Consider the following 23,608-nt stretch of genomic DNA (forward strand, 5'->3'; position numbering starts at 1 on the left):
ACAGGCTTAAGGTTTTTTGCGAGGGAAGACAAATTGCCTCAGACATGAATTTCTCAAATGTTATTTGGAAGTTTAAGTCCTTTTGCTTATTGAATTTCTCCCAAAGCATGCACAGAGATGCTAAGGTTTATTAACATAGCTTATGAAAGATGTTGCACTAATTACTTAGTTCCATGTGATGTGTTAGGAGATATGGGATTAATAAATGTAGTTTGTTATTAAAAAATAAAAAAAAGTTGTTGAGGAGGCAAGATATGCACTGCAATATGCTTGCTTATCAAGTCCTTGGTCTTTCAATCTCTAAAGCATATCAGCATTTCCAGATGAATAAACTGTTTGTGAAGTATTTGTTGTGCTCTGCTTGAAATGGATGACAGAAAATATGACTGTCAAATATTCAGCTTTGAGAAAGTTTAAGCAAAAGCCCAAACAAATCCAGATATTTAAGCACATGTACAAGTCATTAGGTTAGTCTTGCATAAATAGTTTTTCTTAGCATGCTGTCCCAAGGTGTAAGGGCATCTCCTAAATAGGTTAGGTTAGACTATAGTCTTATTGTACACAGAAAAATTAGGAGATCCAAAAATCCTCTTTTGTGACCATCTTTTCTCAGAGTACTTAATAACTGCTGAGTATTGTGTGCTGATGGGTTTGGGTGTGTTTTGTGCTTTAGCTTGGTTTAGGTTTGGTTGCCAGATTGTGGTTTGGAGTATTTTTATTGTTTAGTGGATTTGGGGTTGTCATTCTTCAAGTAAGTAAAAATGTGGAGGTTTACAAAGGACTCACAATTGAAGCAATGAGATGGTTTTAACAAGGCTCTTGCTTTGAGCTAGTTGTGTAATGAAGGGTTAATGTTTTCTAAACAGATTCCTGAATCTATTTTAGGATGGATGTGTTAGATTCTCTCATTATGTACACCTGTGCCATGTACTTCTCTGATAGATGGGGCTTATATATTTGGACAGTTTTCTACCATTAATTTCTAATTAGATACTTGTCAACAGTGTGAATTGGTATTGCTTTTGTTCAGCAACCCTGTGATTGCTCTGTCCACCCTAATTAATGAACAGCTTCCTTATAAGTAGATTAATAGAGGTAGTCCCATTACCTAAAGTTATTTCGGTCACTGTGTTATAGTACACCTCATTAGAGAATTGTAAAATGAAGCAGCATTTCAACTAGCTACTACTGAGTACCTGATTCTTTTTGTTTTGTCAGCTATTATTTTAACTGCTTTTTTTGTGTATGTTTTTGAGAAAGCCCTGGCTTCTGCCCACTGTTCATGTGCGCAGCCCAGCTTTGTGTAAAATGTCATTGTGCTTCAGAGCAGCAAACCTCTTGCTGTATTGCTAGAGAAAATCATAATGGAAAAGTTCTCCATGTTCTGCTTGATGCAAAGATAGAGGTTTATCTATTTTAAAAAAAGTCAGTGACAGATACTCTGAGGTGTCCAGTGTCTGTAGAACTTGTGACACTTGCTCAGACCAAATGCTGAATGACTGTGTAAAAGAATAAGACCATAATAAAAACTGGAAGACTGTAAGCAGCATTCACACAAGAAAATCAAATATCATGGCAGATGACTTGCCACATTCTGCGTGTATTGGTCTAGTACTGCAAAAACACACGTGGTGAGCCAGGAGCATTGTGTCCCGTTGCCCTGCAGTACAAGTGAGACATAGACACACCTGAAGGACAGGATGCCATTCAGAGGGACAGAGGGATAAGCTCAAGAAGTGGGCCCATGGGAATCTCATGTCTTCTAAGATAACAGTGCAAGGAAAAGCCATGATATCAACACAGGCTGGAGGATGAAGAGATTGAGAGCAGCCCTGCCGAGGAGGACTTGAGGGTGCTGGTGGATGAGTGACTGGACCCACCCATGTGCATTCACTGCCCAGAAAGCCAAATGTGTCCTGGGCTGCAGCAAAAGCAGTGTGGCCAGCAGTGCAAGGGAGGGATTTTGCTCCTCTATTCTGCTCTGGTGAGATCCCACCTGGAATACTGCATCCAGCTGTAGGGTCCCCAGAACAGAAAGGGCATTGACCTGTTGAGATGAGTCCAGAGGTGGGCCACCAAGGTGATTAGAGGGATAATGCCCCTCTCCTATGAGGAAAGACTGTGAGAATTGGGATTGTTCAGTCTGGAAAAGAGAAGGCTTTGGGGTGAAGTTATTGAGTCCTTCTCCTATGTAAAGGGGGACCCAGAACATAGATAAAGACTTTTTTACAAGGGTGTGTAGTGATAGGACAGGGACAATGGCTTTAAACTGGAAGCAAGTAGGTTTAGATCAGATATTATGAAGACATTCTTTACTATGAGGGTGGTAATGTACTGGAACAGGTTGCCCAAAGATGTAGTTGGTGCCTCATCCCAGGAAGTGTACAAGGCCAGGCTGAGTAAGGCTTTGAGCACCCTGGCCAAGGGGAAAGTGTCCCTGACCATGGCAAGGGACTGGGAACTATGTGGTTTTTAAGGTGCCTTCCAACCCAAACCATTCTTTGATACTGGAGAGAGTTCAGACATTCAAAGTCTGCCTGGATGTGTTCCTATGTCAGCAGCTCTGGGTGACTCGGCCTTGGCAGGGGGGTTGGTTGATCTCCAGAGGTCCCTTCCAACTCTAACTATTCTGTGTGATAAGGTAAGCATCCACATTCATAAAGTGTCTGTTCTCCTGAACCGGTGTGTGCTCAAGCTTCCTGAAGTTATTGGCAGTTTGGGTCAATTATACAAGGTGAAGCTAATGAAAACATTACTATCTTTAGTTCTTTATGTTGTAACTACGACTAGCCAGAAGTTTAGAGAGTACATCCACAGGTGGAGGACAGACAGGAAAAAGTTCTCCATTACTTCCCTGTGGAGAACTGTTATTGGTTCATTCCTGAAAAATTCAGTCTAGGGATTGAGCCAGCTGACTCTGGACTAGGAAGACATGTTTGGTTTCCCATCCCACTCACTTTTCTGTCTCACTTCCTCTCAGGGAGGCATCAAACCACTCTGATGTGGGAGTAGTGAATATCTTTAAAAATGAGGCAGAGTGAAAGGTGGGCACTGACCCCCTCAAAACTTTGTTTCTGATTTTTTGTTTTCTGAAGATGCTCATAACCATAATTTAGATCAACATTGAATTTAGAAAGAGAGGTGGACACATGATTCTTTTGGAAATGTTGGGGTAAATACCTGAGCCACATTAGTTCCTTGAAACACGAACACAGAGAGTATCATGGTGGTCTTGGACTCTGCTGTTCTATGTCTCTGGAAAGATGTAAAACCTCAAACACGAAGAGAAACAAGCAGGTTTGTGGTGACATGGAAGACTTTTTTTTTTTTCCTCGAAAATGAGTCTTATAGGTTGTTTAATAGTTTAAAGAAGTGCATGTATTTCACATCTCAATGGCATCATTGAGTGTAATATAGTAATTTGAAAGGCCCTGCAGAATTCTGCTCTGAAGTGAATGCACAGAAACTTTAGATGATATTTCAAGCAAAGCCAGACAAAGGTCACAACAGAATTAATGTCACTATATGCTAGGATGATGCCTTTTCAATAGTAAGGTAGCCAAGAAGAATATAAAACATAAAACATAAAACATTAATATATGGCATGCAAGATTTCACTTTTTAAAATTTATTTTGCTATAGCAATTTAGCAGTTATCAGAGTAGCCATGCAGTAAGGGAACATGCAAGCTGACAATGCTGTTCATACAAACAAGAATTTCAAATTAGAATATAGAATTATTGTAACAGTGTTCCATGAAAAGTGGTTTGTTTGGATTTTTTCAAATGAAATATCATGGCATAAAATTCAAAGATAGGGGTGTTTATTACAGTGCTGATGGTGTATAGAACACCACAAAAAACTAGACCTGATATAGAACTTGACCCAAGGCATGAAAATCTAATTGGGTGGGAAGCTGCTGCACTGAAATATTTGAACCAGAGTGTCTTAGGTTATTTTTTTTCTTCCCTCAAGGCTGTTTACATTAATTGCATGATTGGATGAATACAACATGAATATCAATCCAAGGGAAGTGTTGGACAAATTTTAAACACAAAAATATCTTTCTAGTAGTATGCAATCCAACTGTTATTCTAGTAGTCTAGGTAGACTTTTTTCCATTTGTTTATTTGTGTCAACATATACAACTTCCCCCTTCCAGAGATTGAGCACAAGAAGGCTAAAATATCAGTTAATTGTTTTAATCTCTTTGGTTAGTAGCATTTCTAGTCATAAAACTTTTTATCCTTTGAGCACTATGAATCTACCTGGGCTAATCAGACTTAAGAGTGCACTTTGATTTCAATGAGTATTTCCACTTTGGGAAGTACAATTCAAGTACAGTCATGAAAACTGAGACTAAAATAATTCAACGCTTGCCATGCAGAGATCAAAGGCACAGGAGGGCAAAGGAGGATAGAGCATGTCTGAAGATAGAGGTGGATCATTCCTGCTGGGTAAAATGGGAAGCATGGGAGAGATGGCAGCTACATTAGGAGCCTACCCTTCATGTGCCAAACAGCCTGACTCCTCTCACACTAGTGACCTCTCTCACAACAGGAATGAGCACCTCGGTGTCTTACTTTACTATCCTTTTTTTTCTGTCTAAGTGTAGTGCTAAAACTGGAGACTCAGTGATGGCTGTCATCAGTGTGAAGTCAAAGCAGAGTGCATTTGCCATAAATGCAACTGTCATAAATGCAGCACATGTACCCAATTTCATCTGCATTAGATGGTTGTTTTGGTGAGAAAAACTCCTACTTATTTTTTTGCACTTGAAACTCCAGTCCTTGGAGGCTGTGGTCCTTGTTTTGCAGTTAGGTGTTCAACGTAGCAATAGAAAAATCAATCACTTCATTCTTTATTGTCTTTCATATTCTTGCACCACTTGTCCAATTTATCATAGTCATGATGGCTTTGTCCTCCAGGATATTTTACTACTTCTTCATCTTAGTGTCATCTACGTACCTCCTTTTTTCCATATTTTTTACATGACTGCTAGATCTGTTCTTTCCTGAAAGTCATCAGGGGAGATGCAGAAGAGAGACCAACTCAGGCTGCATAGGTGCTTTGCACTGGAGAAACTTCTCCAAGCCTGGCAATAATCTTTGCTTATGTGTTTTGTTGCAAATGGTTGTATATTTCATCCAAGCTTCTGTACAGAGCTTCCCAAATATGAAGTTTTTACTCTGTTCAAACAATACCATTTCTACTGCTTTCTCTCTGCCTTGATTCTCATCTAATACTAATGAAGACTCTCAAGCCAGCGTGCTCTATTCAAGAAGTCCCTTGCACTTGTCCTTTCAACTGTGATATGTCTAGCTATCTTTTAAAGACATCTAACTATTTAAAGCAGAGTTAATGCAGCAATCCAAGCAAGGTATAACCTGACCTGTAACAAAGGCTTAATATCCTACCAGCAGTTTACACCTGCAAATGATCGTTTTTTGAGCTCAAAGTAGGATCCAATCACTCCAAATAATGATAGGGAAATGCACATTGAAGCAAAATTTTCTCTTGGTTGAATAATATCTCCTAGTCTTTCATTATTCTCTAAAGGTCAAAAATGGCAAATGGTTTTTAATATTATCCTAAAAAGTTACAGCAGTAGATCAAGGTTAATTGCTTTACAATTGCTGCTTTCTTTGCTTAGTCTCTGCTCAAGGTCCAATGGCATTAGCCTTACAATTTCAAAAAGCTTACTTGATAATTATATTACAATCATTACAAGGTTGTGTTATCTGCTTTCTGCATGTATTTAAAATTATATCTAAAATTTTTAAGCAAGTGATGTACTATTTTTATGGCTGTGTAAGAATCTTTCCTTTTTTTGTTTTTTTTGCCCCTTATTGTGCTGTGCCTGAGTGGAACAGCAATTACTTCTCATGCACTGTTTATACAGAAGCAGCAATGTCTGTTATGGTTTTAGCATAGCTTCATGGCAATAAAACATCACTAATCAACAAACTGCAAGCTATGTAGCCAAGGTTTCTAAAAATAGTCAATTTTTTCTTCTTTCAAATCTGTTGCTCAGTTGACCTGGAATAGGCCTCTGGTCTCAGAAAACAGTAAATGTTTGTCTTCAATATGGACTTCTCTGGTGTTGTTTGAAATTGAACACAAAGTAGCCAATTGTTTCCCGAAATCGTATCTATGTTGGAATGATCATGCTAAACATAAGATGCTATTTGAAGTATGACAACATATTTTTGGCATGTCTGTAAGCTACAGCTTTTGGCACTATCAAACAGTAAGGGGGCCAAAGCACTACAGTTTGCAAAACTTTACACTCAGTAAAATAACAGTCTAAAATGTTCTGGTTTGAAATCACTAAACAGGAAAAGTGAGCTATAAAAATATAGTGTCATTATGAAAATTTAATCTTGGAAGTGGAGCTTAATAGTTAAACTGGGAGAAACAGCAAGGGAGAGAAGGACACTTAAGTCAGGGATGAAGAATTAAAGCTTTGGATTTTATGAAACCTTACATTTTCAGCTGATTTTCAGAATCACCCTCTGTGAGTGGACCTACTACTGGGTTACCAAAAAACCCAGCACAAGCTTCTCCATGGCTGCAATAAAGGCCATTAAATTGAATATTTTATTTGTTGAGCAAGTTAGACTGTAAATAACTAAGTTTACATTGGGATTTTCTCAAGGGGAAAAAGGCAAATCAGATTTCATTAGGAACTTAGTAAAATTTGGGTTCTGTTTTATCCCTAGGGAGCAATAACCATTGTCTTGACTTGCTGATCTCTTCCTTGCTTCTGAAAAGAGGAAGAGTTGCTTAAGGAGAAAAGTGTCTATAGTTTTGGCAGCTGGGAACAAGTCTGGATGTTGAGGACAGTATTTGACATTTGGTATTTAAGAATTTGAATAGCCTGCATTTCATACAATGTACAGATAGCCATCTATGATGCTATAATCAGCGTGGCGCTGTAGTTTGTCAATATTGCACACAGTCACAAGCTACTTTACTCAGGATGGAATAAATAGATCCTTTTTGAGACAGTATTTCTGTAAAAGAAAATTAAAACAGATGGATACGAAACCTTCACTATGCATAAAACTTAGAGTACATTGAAAACTTCTGAAACTTTTACCATTTTCTTCTAAATACAAATTAAGAAGGATTGAAGAACTACCTGAAAGGGACAAGATGCAGAATCAGTTTTAGAAGTAATTTAACCTCAGGAGGACTTCAGGAGTCTGTTTACTGACATAAGGATAGCTTCACCCAGTCTAACCTAGCAGGAGCATAAAACTGTACCACATTAGTAATGTATGCTTACAGTCTTTTAATCTTCAGTCATCTCTGAGAAGACCTCACAGATATATATTGTTTGTTTGGGAACTTCTTCTCAAGGATGTTGAGAGCTGAAATAAAATAAAGTCAGTAAGAAAGATCAGACAGCAAAAATGGCTTCAATTCCACTATTAAAGAGATTTAAAAAAGAACAAAATACATGCCTGTGTGCCACTGAAATAACTATTTCCACTACATTGTGGTGGAGATAATGATGGGAATAATGTTGTCTGGATATGAAGGGCTGAACAGCAGAACCTATGACTGGCATTGTATAGAAACACTTTACTCTGGGATCTTGCAGGAAATTGTCTTGCTGGTGATGCTTTCACCTATCATTTTAACACATAAATGTCTTCCAACAATACAAAATAAGCTATTTCAAGGTAGTCCCTGAAAAAGCATTGGCACCACTGTTCTGGGTGTTGGATACATTGAGGTGTACAGTATATCTTATTATGTTATGGTCACTGAAAGTTTCTTTCTCTCTAGTTTTATTAATGGGTGGTAGACTTGAAAAGAAAATAAAACACTTGGTACGGCTGCAGTTGCCATTCTCTTTTTCCTTTGAAATTAATAAATCAAGTGGAGCTGTGAGGTAGCAGGCTTCCTGTTGGAGCACATCATGTCCCCCTGTTTGTAAATTACTTTCTCCTACAATGTCAAAGAGCACTATAAAATTGAGTTATGATGTTATGACTGAAGTAAAACACTCCAAGGCTGAAGTGGGAGTTCTAGTTCTATGCAGAAATTTCTGGTGTGCACTATTGCATGACTCTGAGGACACAACCAGTTGAATGTGAAGTATTACTGTTGAGGCTTGGCAGGACTTGTTTTAGCATCAGCTGCATAATCTCTTTTCAGCTTCCTTTTTCCAGTTGCCAGCAATGACTTCTTGTTTTCATCTTTTGAACTGCAATTTTTCTGTAATTTGGCCCTCCCTGTGGAGCCAGATGTTTGATTTCAGATGTTTGAAAAAACAAAATTTCTACCCCTGAACAGAGACTATTCCTCTGTTGGAAAAATAAATTCTGGTCTTCTATTTTTATTTGAAAATGGAAGTCTGGCAGGGAAATAATTTTGGAGCTATGCATGACCTCATTTGGAAAGGCATTGACTGATTTCTTGGTTCTGAAATACACATCAAAAAATTTTTAAAAAGCATACAGAGGGCTTGGTGTGGGTTGTTGCTGATTGAAGAGAAAAGCACTATATTCATGTTAGAAGACGTTTGCTGCTTGTGATCTTACAACTACATTAAAATGGCAAGCCATTCTGTGGAAAGCTATTGATGTTGTATTCAGCGGAGAAAACTGAGAAGTACAGAAGGTTTCTGGAGAAAAGGCCTTCTGAACTTCCTACTATGCACATAGTATGTTGATAAGATGCTACCTTTTTTGAATGTCTGCATAAGACTAAAAAAGCAGTGCTCTTGTAAGAGCAAGATCAAGGATGCTCTAAGGGATTAAAGTATTGAGGAAAGTGGCTGGCAGAGCCCTCAAGAAGACAGAAGAGAGTTTTTTGGGTTTGGGGTTTTTTTTTGGTGTTTTTTTTTGTTTGTTTGTTTGGGGTTTTTTTTTGAGGTTTAAGTTTTAGCAATGAAAGGACTTATTCTTGGAGACCTTGGTTTAATTTAAAAATTGCTCATATTACAAATTAAAAAGGTGTCCCAATGGAAACATTTGTTGCAGGCAAATGCAACCTAGTGCTTTTGTGAAATCTGATTTCCTAAGTATATGACAATGTCTTTGGTCTGAACCTTGGTGCTGTTGGAGAGGAGTCAATGCCCATCATAAGTCCCAAATATTTTGTTTCTATGATTGCCTTTTGTAGTCTGACTTGGAGCATCAATCCCAAGTAAAAGCTGGGACTAGGTCAAGGGCTTCAAAGCATCCAAAGCCACTTTTGTAGCTACTGAAAGAGGATTTGAGTTGGAGTTGGCTTGGTTTAGACCTTCATAGATACCTTGAGCCTCCAATACTGGGAAGGTTGGTTTTTTAAAATTTTTTGTTAGTCTCCTTGTACAAAATCCTTTTTTGGAGGCAGTGTGTCAGCTGTTGCTGATATTCCTAGTCCTGCAGGTATTTCTGTGCTTACTTCTAAAATAATTCCACAGCTTGAGAACATCTAACCTATGGCAAACGGTATCAGTCTAATAGCTATACTTAATCACTAGTATTCAGTATATGATGAAAACAGTGATTTGAAGTGATCTTTTTTAGGAAGAAATAAACAACCAAGTATTAAAATGCAGACAACCCATGTTTATTGTATCTAAAAGCAGAAAAAGGAATTTTTTTTTTTTTTTTTTGCATCAGAAGTCATTGCGTTTGACAATATTTCTCAGTTCCTCAGTCTTCAGAAACTACCTTTTATACTCAGCCAAAAATAATTTTTCTTTTCTAATCCTTTCTAGTTAAGTTACCTCTCAGGCTCAGCAGGGTTCCAGAGTCTCTATGTTGTTCCTAAACTGTTAGAAAAGTTACAAAATAAGTCTAGTTCATAAAAAGTTACATAGAAATTTCAATGGTGTCATAAGCTGTGAAGGGAGGGCAAGCCAATAATAACAAAATGAGGGCTGGAGAAAAGGAACACAGTAGATGATGGTGGACTTTTCTTTCTACCTTACTTTTTTTTCTATTCCTTGTCTATTTTGTTCCTTCCTTTTGCTTCTCTCCTGCTTCAGTGTGCAACATTGACCTGCTGTAATGATCAGAAAGCTAAAGACAGAGCTGAATTGCTTCATACCTGGCATGGGCTGAACACAGCAGCTGCTCAGGCTGTAGTACATCTAACAGGGGTTGGACACAAGTGTGGGGAAAGAGTCACCTTGATTCAGTTGCACTGCGCTCACTTCAATAATCCATCAACTCCAATTATCCCAGAGTATTAATGACTGGGTTGTAGGAACTACAGAATGAAAAACACATTAAAATCACTTATATTACAAATCTAAGTGGGGTGGGAGTGTGCATCATCCATCAGCTCTATTGATCTAAGTTGTTCTCAAGCCAACTGTTTTGATTTGAGATATTGACAATTTCAGTCTCACAGAGGTGGACAATTACCATTGGAAGTCAGCTTGTACTAGTGATGATGCATCCATAAAGGGAGACTAATAATAGCTTGAATGCCTTTGAATCAATAGAGGAATCATCGGTGAGTAAGTGCTGTGTTTTTCAGGCTTTGATGGGGTTTTGAAGATATGCTGTATATGAACCACTAGTGAAAAAGGGGGGGTGAAAAGATCATTCCCACAGTCGAAGCAGGGTGCTTTGTTATAGCAACAGCATTAGAAGTGGTTTGGCAACGTGTGTGGAAGCTTTATTTTGTTTCCTCTTTGATGGACATGCTTGCTTCTTACCTTTTTCACTTTTCCACTAACAGGCAAGTCCATTAGTGCAAAACTATCTCTGTTTTATGAAAGCATTTCTAACTGGGATTTTCTTGCACTTACTACACAGCAATAACATTTGAGATAATAAGCCAGAGTCCCTCCTGATGAAAGCAAATGTGGTTACACTGAAAGAAAATATAGTTACACATTCAAGAGACAAATAAGATAAAAGTCCCAGCTTTGCAAGTGACACAAATAACCTTATAATACACTTTAATTCCCTGCTAATAAAATCAATGAGTAGAGCATAACAGTAATAATGCATAACTGAAATAAAGCTTTTTATTGCTGTTTTAGATGTTTTGATTTATGGCAAACAGTGGGACAGTGAGGTTTGTTTGCTTTTGGATTTTGGGACATTTTTCCTGTGGGTTTGTTTTAATCAGATATAGGGGAAATAATACAAATGCCTTGGGGAGTGTACTACATGAATTGAAGATAATGAGAACCACCTCCCATTGTGGTTGAGGAATGATCATCTATCACACATGCAGAATGCAGAAGATCCTTGCAGGTAGGCATTAAAGGACAAAGTCAGTGAAGCTGTACCATCTTTCCTGCATGGAATATTGTTCCCTGAGCTGCTGGCTCACTGACAGGTACTTACCCTTTTAAAAAGATAGGCTATAGTCTACCTATGATATAGTCCTCAATACTGTTTTTCAGCATTAGATTAACTCCAAAATGTTAATTTGGAGAAATTCTTCATGTTTAAGAAATATTAAAAAAATAAAAAGAGTAGTCATCTCACCAACACTTAAACTGCAGGCAAGAAACCTCTGCCTGCTAACCTGTCTTGTTTTCATGACCCCATGCTAGAGTCACTCCCCCTCATTTTTGTTGGCTGAGCTGTACAAGTGGGCAATCCTTCCAAATCAACCAAAATTGTCTGTCTTGGTTCAAGCTGCAAAGATTGGTCTTTGTGTGTTTTGATGGAAGGGCATCTGAGGAAGGCAGAAATCCCCTGCACTGGCTGCTAGTGAACAGCTGGGTGGGCTGGCAGGAAGGAGGTGCCACCTTCCTTCCACTGGCACAATGCACTGGTGGGAATGTACATTTTTCTCCTTCCCATATATTGGCTAGAAACAACTTTGGCTTTCTTTCCTCCTTCAAAATGAGGAAACTGCAATGACAATATTTGTTCAAATTTGTCTCCTCTCTGTAAACACCATCAGGAAATTTGGTCCTGAATTCTCATGCATGAGCATACAGATGCTGTATGAGCCATTGCAGCATTTTTAACCTCCAGTAGTTTTGTTCTACCAAACTCTCAATTTCAGTTCTGATTCTGCTAGTATCTTGATCTCTGCTATTTATTTGTTGTAGTCACAAATAGGCTCTGAGGGTGGTGAACAACCCCATATGTAAAGTCTTACTCTCAACTTCAGTAAGACATCTATTTGGTAAGGAATCTTTTAAATACATTCCTAATATATTTCTATAGATCAGCACAGGGCATGCTTGGGTTTTTTTCTGTCATGTCTTTTCACCCTAAGAAAAATAGAAATGTCTGGGGACTGTGTTTTGTTGTACTTTGATTCTCTTAAGGATGAGAGCAGTGTACCATTGATTGGGTTTTTCTTCCCTTTGACTTAATACTGACTAATACTAAGGAGCATTATACAGACCTCATGACACCACTGATAAGCCTTCTGTTTTCAAGATCCTGAGGACAGTAAGGTAAAAATCTATGCATCTTGAGCTTGGTGTTTAAAATTGCATTTTATATATGGGCCTAATATATTGTATTGTGCTTTCAGGCCTAGTTAAATACACTGAATAGGCCTTCAGCAGCAGCTAACCATGAGGCTTTTGTGATAATTCATCCATTAATAAATACACAGAATCCCTGGGAACATACAGGAATTTTTTATATGTAAAACAATCAACCCGTAAGTTTTTTGGATGTGTTAGGTTGGCTTGTGGGGTATCATGAATTCTCTTGTAGGACAAACTGTTGTGATATTTGAGTGTAACAGAAATATTCGCTCATTAATTTTGTCCTTGTACAACCTAAGGTTTGTGTTTGGCACTGGTTTTGCCAGGGTTTCCCATCCATGTCTGTCTTTTCAAAGTGATTTGGAGGAAAGCAGATCCAGTACACTAAGAGCAAGGTCAAAGGAGAGGTTCCAGAGATGGTTCCATTACATGGAATACCAAACGGTGTTAGGGGATTCTTCATGCCAAAGTCACTTAGAGTGAATTGGGATCAAGTTCAAATATAGGTCCTTCACTTGTCCTCTGTGGGGCGAGCATTAGGATTTATTGTGCTATGGAAGATTCTCTAATTAATAAGGAATTGTACTGATACATTTAGCCTAGTACCTTCTAATAATAAAAATAATAAAGCATCCTAGCAGCATTGTAATATGGTAACATTTTTTCTCTAAACTCATGAAAAAGAGCTGTCTATGTATCAAAACAAGAAAGACAGCTTAGCTGAAATTCAAGTTGGGAACAATGCATTCATAATCTTGATAAAATAGGGACAGGAGGAAAAGGCAAAAAAAGATTAAAGTTGTTTGTTTTGTGTTGTTTTGTTTTTTTTTCCCAAGTGCCAGGTGCTATTCATTGCTGTACAGAGAAACTGGGGAAACCAGTCTATATCTCATTCTTTGCAGACCTGTCTTGAGTACTTGAGGAGGTAGAGAATTCATGGAAGGAAAATAAAAGCCTATGCCAAATGAGGGTTGTACACTTTTGCAGCTTTCATCTATGTGCAAAAGAAGGGTGTGAGAGGGTATAAATGTTTTATCTGTCAACTGGTTTTTAAAAGGTGTGGTTACCACAGCAACTGCCACAGAGTTGTGATTTGCAATAGGACACGTCTTGCATGCTCCACAGCACAGAGGCTCTTTCCCTCTGGTCGGAGTCTCTGGGGTTATGTGGTGCCTGTTCAGTGTTACCTCCACTGCAGCTCTTACCCTTGCCCTTAAGGTAGCTCATGTCTCAGCTCATGGAGTGGAGACAGGTGGTGCAGACCAATGTCTGCTTTCATATCTTACTGCATTCTGGCTTGGGTGAAGTGTTGGTGGCCTTGAGTTCCATGACCCCATGGCCACCCCTGCGATGAATGCAGCATAGAGCAGCAGCCATGGGAGGTTTGAGTTTCAATGCAAGAAGAAAGGGCAAGAAGTGCAGAAATCAAACAAAGGCTTAATTAAAGTTGCTTGCAATTGACCTAAAGTATCCAATCTTCTCTTTGTCTCTGTTATCTTTGGCTTTTCTTATTTGCAAGGTTAATTTGTGCCTGTGGCAATAAATTATGTAACTGTGAAATTTCTCTGGTGATGGTAGTGCAAATGTGTGCTCTTGCATGTATCCATTGGGTTGTTGTAGAGTTGCAGTTTTGTTAGTTATGTAAGGGGGTAATTCGTTTGTGAAATAAAGTCATCAAACCCAGGGAAAGGCTGTTTCTGTAATAAATAGATGCTGTAACAAATAGCTGCTATCCATACTTCTACAAACAGATAAAAATCATGCATGAAAGAGGTCCCAAGGCAGTTTCACTTCCTTGGTTTTCAAAACTAATTTGAACCACAGCTTTTAGTTTGGCCTCTTCCTTTCTGTTTTGTTCAAAAGCATTTTTATGTCTTGCTAAGGAGAAAAGTAATCTTGATTGAGTTTCAGAAAGGTGCATTTTAATGAAATCATGGAAATACCTTGAGGTGCTGACATTACAGGCTGGCTTCTTTATTGTTGTACTTCAGTAAAACATGGGCATTTGAAGGGAAAGATAAAGGCAAGCCTTCTGGAAGACAGGTTCATCTTGCCCGAAGTAGTAAGGGACACACTAAAGCCACTTTGTCTTGCCTTGGTAAACAACTAGATTAAGTTACCTCAGATTTTGCTACCACACTAAGAGTGAATAATATTTTCCTTTTAAAAAATATTTTCTAAAATAGGCAAAAACTAAGCCTACAAGAATAAAAAAAAAAAAAACAAACAAACAAAAACAACAAAACAGCAGAATAATGGGAAAATAATAGACAACTGCCTTATGCTGGATTCAGAAAGATATAAAAGCTCTTGCAAATCTCTTATGTCAGCTAGTCCCTTCAGAGAGTAAAAGTACAAAATGGTAATTATTGCAATTTTTTTGCTTTCTGCTTTAGCTTTTTTGCATGAGCAAAACAGAAGGGATATACTCACTAGCAAAGCAACATCAAAGGAAAACAACCCAGTTTGAAAATATAGGACTTCCACATTGCTGTGTAAAGGAACATAGGGAAGTCAGCTCAATAGCACATATTCCATTTGACATAGAATTAGCCACCACTGCTGTAACAACTAGGGAATACTAGAATGCAGAATCTTCATGATATTGTTACTATAGTAAATATCTCCTAGGCCTCCTTGTCTCATTACTGGTTTGAAATTCAGATACAACATTAATAATTTGACAAGCAGCATGATAGCAGGAGACTTCTTATGTAGCTCATATCAGTGAGGATTTAAGAAACTGGGGAGAAATGATACACATTTTGTGGGGTTTGAAGTTCAAGGAATTTTGCCAGCTTTTCTCAAATTTGCCTGGAAAACACTTAAGCTTTAAAGAGTATAGTTAAAAACTGTTGGAGAAAACTCCCACTAAGATAAAGTGGAAGAAAGCAATTGGCTTTTTACGCATTTTTCACTCCATAAATATACACTTTCATGTTCATATACTACAAGATATTTATATAACACAATATTATTCACGCCTTATGCAACAGTTATTTTTCACGAACTGAAGACAGAGAGTATAAGATGGAGCTAGATCTTCAGTGCTTTAGGAAGAAAATAAATAGGATTAGGTATTGTTTGCCTTACAGCAAAGCAGTAGCTCCTTTTTCTGCATTTATCTTCCAACACAGCAATGCAGTTTGTGACTATGCAGCACAAAAGGGAGTCACAAGTCCAGGTAAGAAGTAAAAAAAGTTAAATTTTAGGAACAGAAATAAACCAATGTTTTGCTGCTGTTTCCGACTGTGCAGCTGGGAAGTAAGCTGGTATGGAAATCATTGACCTCAAACATTGTTGATGGAGTCCAGCTACATTTATGCTGGTAGAAGTGAGATAAGTCCTATTGACTGGAGTAAGATAGGCGCATCTTTTTCCAGTGGAATAGGTAGCTTATATAAACTGGTTGAGTCTTTGACAGTACCTTCTAAAACAATGCCTCCAAAACCTGGCAACTTAGTTAGTGCTCTGTTGGACTTCACTGAAGGGGGATGAGGATTTAAGATATAAAGTAAATATGATTAATTCCCTCAGGACTAAAAACAAACCCAAGCAACTATCAAAAACAGCCCTTGGACTTGGTGAGTTTATGTAATGTTAATAGACCTTTTTTTTTTTTTTTTTCCTTTTTAAAGGGTAAAAATGAAGCAAAGCCAACCACCAACTTGTATACTCATGTGGTTACTTGGGAGAGAGCACAAATCATAACAGAAATTATTTACACATCATTGGCTTGAGGTAAGTGTCTGTCAGGGGGAGATATGTGAAGATTTCGGGTAGTTTAGAGCCTAGACGTGAAAGCCTTTTAAAGATCACTAGACCCTGATGTCACAATGGAGACTGTAAGCATTTCTTAGAGGCACATAATGGAGTTGTTATCTCTGTAAAAAACGAAAACCAAACCAGATAAAAAAATCCCACCCCAAAATATTCAGCCTGTTTTTTTTTGCTCTTTGGTATGCATCATTTCCATGGAGACTACGACTATTTTATCCCCCAAATATAATCTTGTCAATGCACACTATGTTCATGTCAGTGGAAATACTTCAAATAAATGGACAACTTGGGTAGTAATTCTTGCTTTGCTTAGCAGCTTCATTTGTCCTTGAAATACTGATCACAGTGCCTGAGAAAGGCGTGGTTTCTACAGCTTTTAAGATTACAATTCCTGCCAATATAAAATGTTCTTTTTGAAATATTAATATATTTTGATGTAAGACTCGCTCATTTGTCTTCTGTGAAAACTGTCTGAAGTTGTTAACACTGCATAATTCGAGTCATTTAAATTGAACCTAGAGGACATTGTGTCAAACCCTTTGCTCACACACTTTTGTTCGACAACAGCAGTGTAGAACAAAAGGAGCAATAGAGAGATGAACCTGGAATAAATTTGGAAAATACATGTTTATGTCTAAGACCTTCTAACTCAAACTGATTCATTGCATCAACTTCTAGGTTCATTCGTAATGTTGAGATTTTTGGACAACTTGTGCACTGACTGATGTTTGCATGTGCTTAGGTAATGTCAAATTTGCAACAATAAAAATACTGATATGAAACACTTGAAAAAGTCTGAAAGACTATTTTTCCCCATATTCTGAAAACTATATTTTTTTCTAAAATCTCAACTTTAAATATTTTTATTAGAAATCATGCTCCTGAAGAAATATTTCAGGGTATACTGCACAGGGACAATATTTAATCTTAGAGATATGATATAGGTGTTTGGATCCAAATTTCACCAGGAGCAAATCTTTGTTTTCTTTTCCCATTTCTACTAAGCTATCTCATTGCTTTGGTCTGATCCTCAGCACGTGCCTGTACACATAACTGTATTAAAGTCACTGGAGCTCTGACTTTCCTTGAGAAGCTGAAGTCTTCTGTGCATTTCAAAATATCTGACAGGTGCTTGTTGCAAAGTCAGTGTATGGCAATTAATCTTTCGATACCTCTTCATCCCTCTGTAAAATGTCATGCACATTTCCCAGGGTGCTATGAAACTCATTAGATGTTTATTAAGCTTTCTGAGGATCTCTTATGGAAGGAACGTAGATGATATACAGCATGGTGCACAAGTATTGAGATCTTCAAGGTACTTACAAGACACATGGAAAAACACTTTTTAAAAAGGCTGTTAGTAACAGAAGAAGAGGGGGGAAGAGTGAGGAAGAGTGGCCTAGATTCAATGAAAGAAAGAAAATTTTAATGGTTAGGATGGTGAAAGACTGAAACAGATTGTCCAGAGAACTTGTGGATGCCCTGTTCCTGAAGTGTTCAAGACCACATCAGACAGAGCTTTGAGCAACCTGGTCTAGTGGAAGGTGTCCCTGTCCATGGCAGGGGGGTTGGACTAGATGGTTTTTGAAGGTCCTTTCCAACTCAAGCCAATCTCTGTGTGATTTAGTCCTAGGCTCATTTTCCCAAACCAAGATCATGCACATCTAAGCAGCTGAATTACAGACCACCATCACTGATTAGACATGAAGTCGTAATGAGATGAAAGATTTTGTTTCTTTTAATCGTATAGTGAGCAAGGAGGATGGGGACACTAGTTACACTAAAGGCACACAGAGGAGGCAGACACTAGAGGAGGCAGGAGTGCAGCTCTGTCCTTCCTGCCTGCTTGCTCCTGCTTGGTACAACAAGCTGTAGGGATTTTATTCTGTTTCTAGAAAACTTTGTTTTGCCAAGGCAACTGCTTCCAACATAAAAGCTTATGTTAAATACTCTGTGCCTGCATTAATTCAGCAGTCTTTTGGCTCAGTCTGGGGCTTTTCCCCAGCTGTACTTTGCAATTCTGTTCCACAACCTGAAATTGCCTTGCCATTACCACAGTTATTTCATCTGATGTGACATTTCTTGTGCTCAGAGGACCTGAGAAAGCCACATGTACCTTTGAAAGACAGGAAGCAAGAAAATGATATAATAGGCCTCTTGTAATATCAGTTGTCAAATGGGTTGAAAGTTACATATATGGTAGCCTTAAATTACTTTTTACTTTTTTCTTGTCCACTTACCTTGTAGGAAAGAAAAAACCTGTTCCTGTGTGATCTGTGAATTACAAGAATTTTTATAGTTTAGTTTTGAGGTGGCATGTACTTTTTTCATATTTAATAGATATATATTGCACAGAACCTAAGCCAGGTTCACGTTCTTCAAAGTCTGAAGTAAACCAGTCCTATTTTTCCCTCTCTCCTGGAATACTTCACCTGCCATTTTCTGTGTCAGAAGGTTGGTTAATTTCATTCCTCCCCTGGGGTATCTTGCTAATACACTTGTCTGTATGCGGCTATTTCAGTCCCAAACCCTACACCTGCTTCTTAGAAGCAGAATGTGTTGCTTTAGTGTGTGCTCAATTTGCCAATTATTTCTTTCCCAGCTGCTAGTAAAACATCTGTCAGGTCACCAAATGTGATGCAAGTATTGAATAACTGAGTTTCATACCTTCTGCTGAAATCCTAATGCAGCTGTGGATTTCACATGTGTAACCATAGCCTCCAAGTTTGTGAGCACAAAGTGGAGTGGTGGAATGTCATGTGGATGGGAACTGGCTTTAAAAAAATCTTGAATTTTTGTACCTTTTAAAAAAATTAATATCAATATTTTAAATAATGAGTAAAACATATTTTCTGTTTAGACAGCAAAATAATTATACTGATTTAATGAATATGTGTATATTTTGAAGTGTCTCTACAGCTAGGGTTGGATGTTCAGATTTTTTGTGTTAAGAAAATTACTATGTTATGTGACAGTTCTATGAATGAAAACCAGAATAAATAGTTTCATTAAGTAGTTTTTATTTAAAAAAAAAAAGCTTTTTTGAAACACTGAGGGAAATTTGAGTGATAAGAAATCCATACAAATAAAATCAGTCTCTTCAAGAATCTTAAACTTCTCTTTTGGATAAGCCCTATAAAGGTATTGCCTCTTCTCATAATATACTGAACTATTCTATTCAATTGATCATTTTGTGCTAAATACAACAAGATAGTCTGGTAAGACTGAGTCACTGCCTTCAGAAATTGATACCACTTTGGCTGTAAGTTCATCGCACAACTCCAGGTGCTGAACTGCTTGTTCTGTGTGCACTTGCTAGCTGAGACCTCTCCTTAAACAGTGTAACTTGCCTGTTCTTTATAAAAAGCCACTAAAGAAGTATCACTTCTCTTACACTGAATATCCTGGTACATCAGGACACAATCCCAGGACACAGAAATTTCTAGCTCAGGTCTTTCTTTTGCCAAAGTAAACTTGTCTTTCTACCTGCTGCCTGATCAAGATCTCCTACTTGGTTTGCCCTTTTCTTCACATGTGCTTTAATATCTTTGTAATGGCAGACGGGTCTCTTCAGCAATCTATTGAGAGATCAAAGTGTGCTTTCTTATAATAAATATCAGTATGTTCATGTCTGAGGAACACTTCCAGTGGAAGAATTGTGAGACTGTCAATAAATTCTTAATGATACATTTGAACAAGCAACAACTGATTTTTTTTTTTTTTGTACTCAGCACTGCTATGTAGCCTGCTTTGGTTCAGTCTTCTGCTACCTCTTTCCTTTCAGCACTAATCACCATTACCTCATATTTTCCCAGCAATTCCCAGATTTTGCCTTCCTTAAAACTGTGAGGCTCTTTTTGTGGGGTTCCCCTTTGAGCAATGCTAGACATCCACTCTATGACATTCCAGTACAGTTTGCCTTTCAAATGCCAAAAACCCTTGCCACAGTCTCGTTCTAACCCTGAATGACAGGGCTGTAAGAATAACTGCTGTTACTTGATCAGCACACAAGTTATGTGGACTTAGAAACTCTTCCCCGTGCATACCCTGTGTAAAAGGGCAGAGTGTGTGTAGGTGGTTCCAGGACATGTCTCATGGTATGCTGGAGATTCAGTGATGAAAACTTTCATGTTCCTGAGAAAAATGTGACTTCTGTGACCGGGACTTTGCTGGCTTCACTTCAGCACGGAGTGTAAAAGGGTACTGTCTTTTACTTCAGCTGTATTCTTTTCAGGGCTTGCTTTGGAGCATGCAAATGTACCTGCTTGCTTCTGTTGTGGCACTAGGGAAAAAAACCTGATTAATGGATCCTGGAGGCAAAGGCTGAAAGTAGGAAAGTGTCTGGCTGGCATATCCAAGACTTTGGCAGTTTTGACGAAAATGTTTAAAGTAGATATAGAGGATTGCAATAATCTGCTAAGGTACTTCAGGCTATGCATTGACTGAGAAGGGCTGCTGAGGACCTAAAGGCAAAGTGCTTTTGGGGACCTATCTCCATAGTGGGCTTCTGTGATAAAAGCTGGGAAAATCCCGCCTTCTGGAACATCCAGAGGTGAATGGATTTCTTCAAGCTGTAACCTAAATTGAACTCAACTTTAGGACTACTCTTACATTATTTGAGACAAATTTAATCTATATTCAGGCTTTGTATGGCCTTGACACAAATGGCTCCTTACAACAGTGATTAGTGCATGAGCTGGAGAGGGGAGTGGGAAGAAGGCTTCTGAATCTCTGCTAATAAAATATAACATTGGACCTGTTCCTGTGGGTGAATTCATTTTCCCTACTCTCTCCAACAAACTGTTTTTAATCTAATAAGTTTCCTTCTGTCATTCACACTTCTTCTGAGTCACAGCATTACAGTCAAGTTATTTAAAAATTAAAAACCACCACCATGCCGTGGAACGTAATGTGAATCTTTGAAATTTCGTTGGGCATTTTAATTTCAAGATTAAACCTAGCAATCAAGCAGATGAGGACAGATGATCATAGGTAATGCAAAATGCTCCATTTCTGGGTGCTGCTGAAACCTGGGAATGTATTCATCCTGTGAAGTTTTTCATGTATATGTATAAGTTGTTGAATTCAGGTAAAGATGTAGAGGGTAGAAATATTTGTCTCAGCTATCCACCAATGCCTATTTGATCAAGGTATTCAGGAGAATCTTTATAAATAGCAACTTATTTCCTTGGTATATGTACATCCAATATCTTCAAAAACAGGATTTATTCCAGGTAGTACATTCTCTTAAATGTAGTTTGGATGTTTTTTAAATGAAAGCTGTGTTGCTGATATGCCGAGCTGAGGAAAGAGTTCCTTCCTATAGTTGCAAAAACCCTCACCTTGCAGAGCTACACTGAAATGACCAAGCATACCTAGGCCCCTGATAGTTGTATGTGCCTGTGCTTCAAATATTCTCACACCCTCTTTGGAAAGTGCGCGTGGTTTGTTTTAAATGCTCTGTTGTGAAAGTTTTGATTTTCATTGCTCTTCCAGGAGCTGTGTTGTAGCCCAAAGTACTATTTTTGACATTTGATTTCTGGCTTCCAAACTTAGTTTGCATTTTTTGAGAAAACTGCTCAGTTCTCTACAGGAACTGAAGGGCTAGAACCAACAAAGGTGAAGTTTAGGGTGCCGAAGCAGGAACAGCCCCAAGTGAGGCTGAGCTCAGGTGCCCAAACTCATTAGCAGAGAAGATGGGATGCACAGGGACCTGAGGGCCCTCTGAAACAAAAGTTATCCAAGGTCACCATGGTACCTTACCTTGATTACAAGTCTGTTGAGAGTGATGTGGGTCTGAATCATACTTCAAGACACCACATCTCTGCTGACTTGGAACACCTGCCTGAAAAGCCCTCCTGATAACTTGCAGCTCATTTCCCCTTCACAAATTCCTCCTCTTCAGTAAGTCAGTGGAAAGGGTCCTTTCTCATAAAATGTGCTCAGAAGGTAGAGTGACATTAGCCATCCTTAGTAAAATGTGCTTGATGGCAAGAAGAATTAATCCTGTTAGCATACAGTAGTACCAATTTGAGTATGTTTTATTGGATTAAACTGTCAGAGATATGGGCACAGAAATGTTGAGCCTTAGTTAGATTTAAGTATGGCTGAGCAGTGAGCTGCTGTGGTATGGGGTTATTCTTTCACATCTGCAGAGCTAAAACTTTTAAGATTCTAAGAAGCTTCAACACTAGCTAAGCAGGTCTCTTCAGAACTGTCGTGTTGGAGGAAGTTCCTAAAACCTTCTTGGTTGCTTCTTGAACCAAATCCAAATCAATTTCTTCAACTTTTTTTCTTCTCTGTGGGAAAAACATATATTTTATTTCTTCTACTTAGTGAGACAAACAGATGCTCTCCTTGTGTAAATGTTGGGCAGTTTGTTTTGCTTTGTGTGTTCAGTGTTTCAACAAAAATTATTTGGAAATCAATGTTTCCTAGAGCCCTTTGTTAAATCTTTCAATGCTGTTGCATACAAATTATTTTAGTCTTTATGCTGCAGTGTCTTCTCTGAACAGGTAATCTAGAAGAATCATGATTTAAAAACAAAACAAAAAAAAAACCCAAACAAAAACCACAACCCAACAAAAGCACACAGGTATTCAGTAATCATTTCCATATTTTACAGTAATTTTAAGCTTGTCATTTCCATTTTCTTTTCTTTGGGAAAACCAAGCCATCCTAGTAATGCTTCTTCTGAAATGAGCTTGCTTTCATGTCAGCTGTTAGTGGGGCTTCACCAGTTTTGAGTCTTCCTCTGAAGAAAAAAGATGGTGAATAAGGACATGAGCCTAAGTACAGCAAAATGAAAGGTGAAGAAAGGGCAGGCAAAGAGTAGAAAGGAATGTGGGCTCTATTTTATGATTAATTGATAAAAGCTCCCTGTAATTGCTTGCTGTCTTCTTCCGCCATTGACACAGATGTTTGGCTTAAGCATTGGCTTCTTGGTTCTCCCATCTCTGCTCCTGCACTTCCACTTGCACAGTTCATCTTCTGCCAAAACAATTTGTCTTGGTAGTTTCAACTTTCTTTTACATGTGACTGCATTTTCAAGCTAGGTTTACCTAAAAAGACTCAAATCAGCAGCAAAGATGTAACTTAAAGACTTTGTCTAATATTGTGAGCTGCTGTCAAGGTCCCTGGCCCAAAGTTTTGGAGCACTTTCTCCTTAAAGAAGGGCTATGACCTCTCAGGCATGTTTATGCCATCTAGCTGAGCCAGTCCATGAAACCTCCACTTTCACGCTCCTCCATCAATTACATGCTTCAAAACCCAACAACCTTCAGAGGGTTTGCAAGTAAATAATTGACGTGCATTAACCTTTGTAAATCTGCTTTGAAAATTCAATAAAACTGCTGAAATGTTTCTGACACCTTCCAGAGCTCATCATTTGGTAGTGGTGTTGCTATG

The sequence above is a fragment of the Vidua chalybeata genome, chromosome 1 (genome assembly GCF_026979565.1).
Source record: "Vidua chalybeata isolate OUT-0048 chromosome 1, bVidCha1 merged haplotype, whole genome shotgun sequence".
Taxonomy (NCBI): domain Eukaryota; kingdom Metazoa; phylum Chordata; class Aves; order Passeriformes; family Viduidae; genus Vidua; species Vidua chalybeata.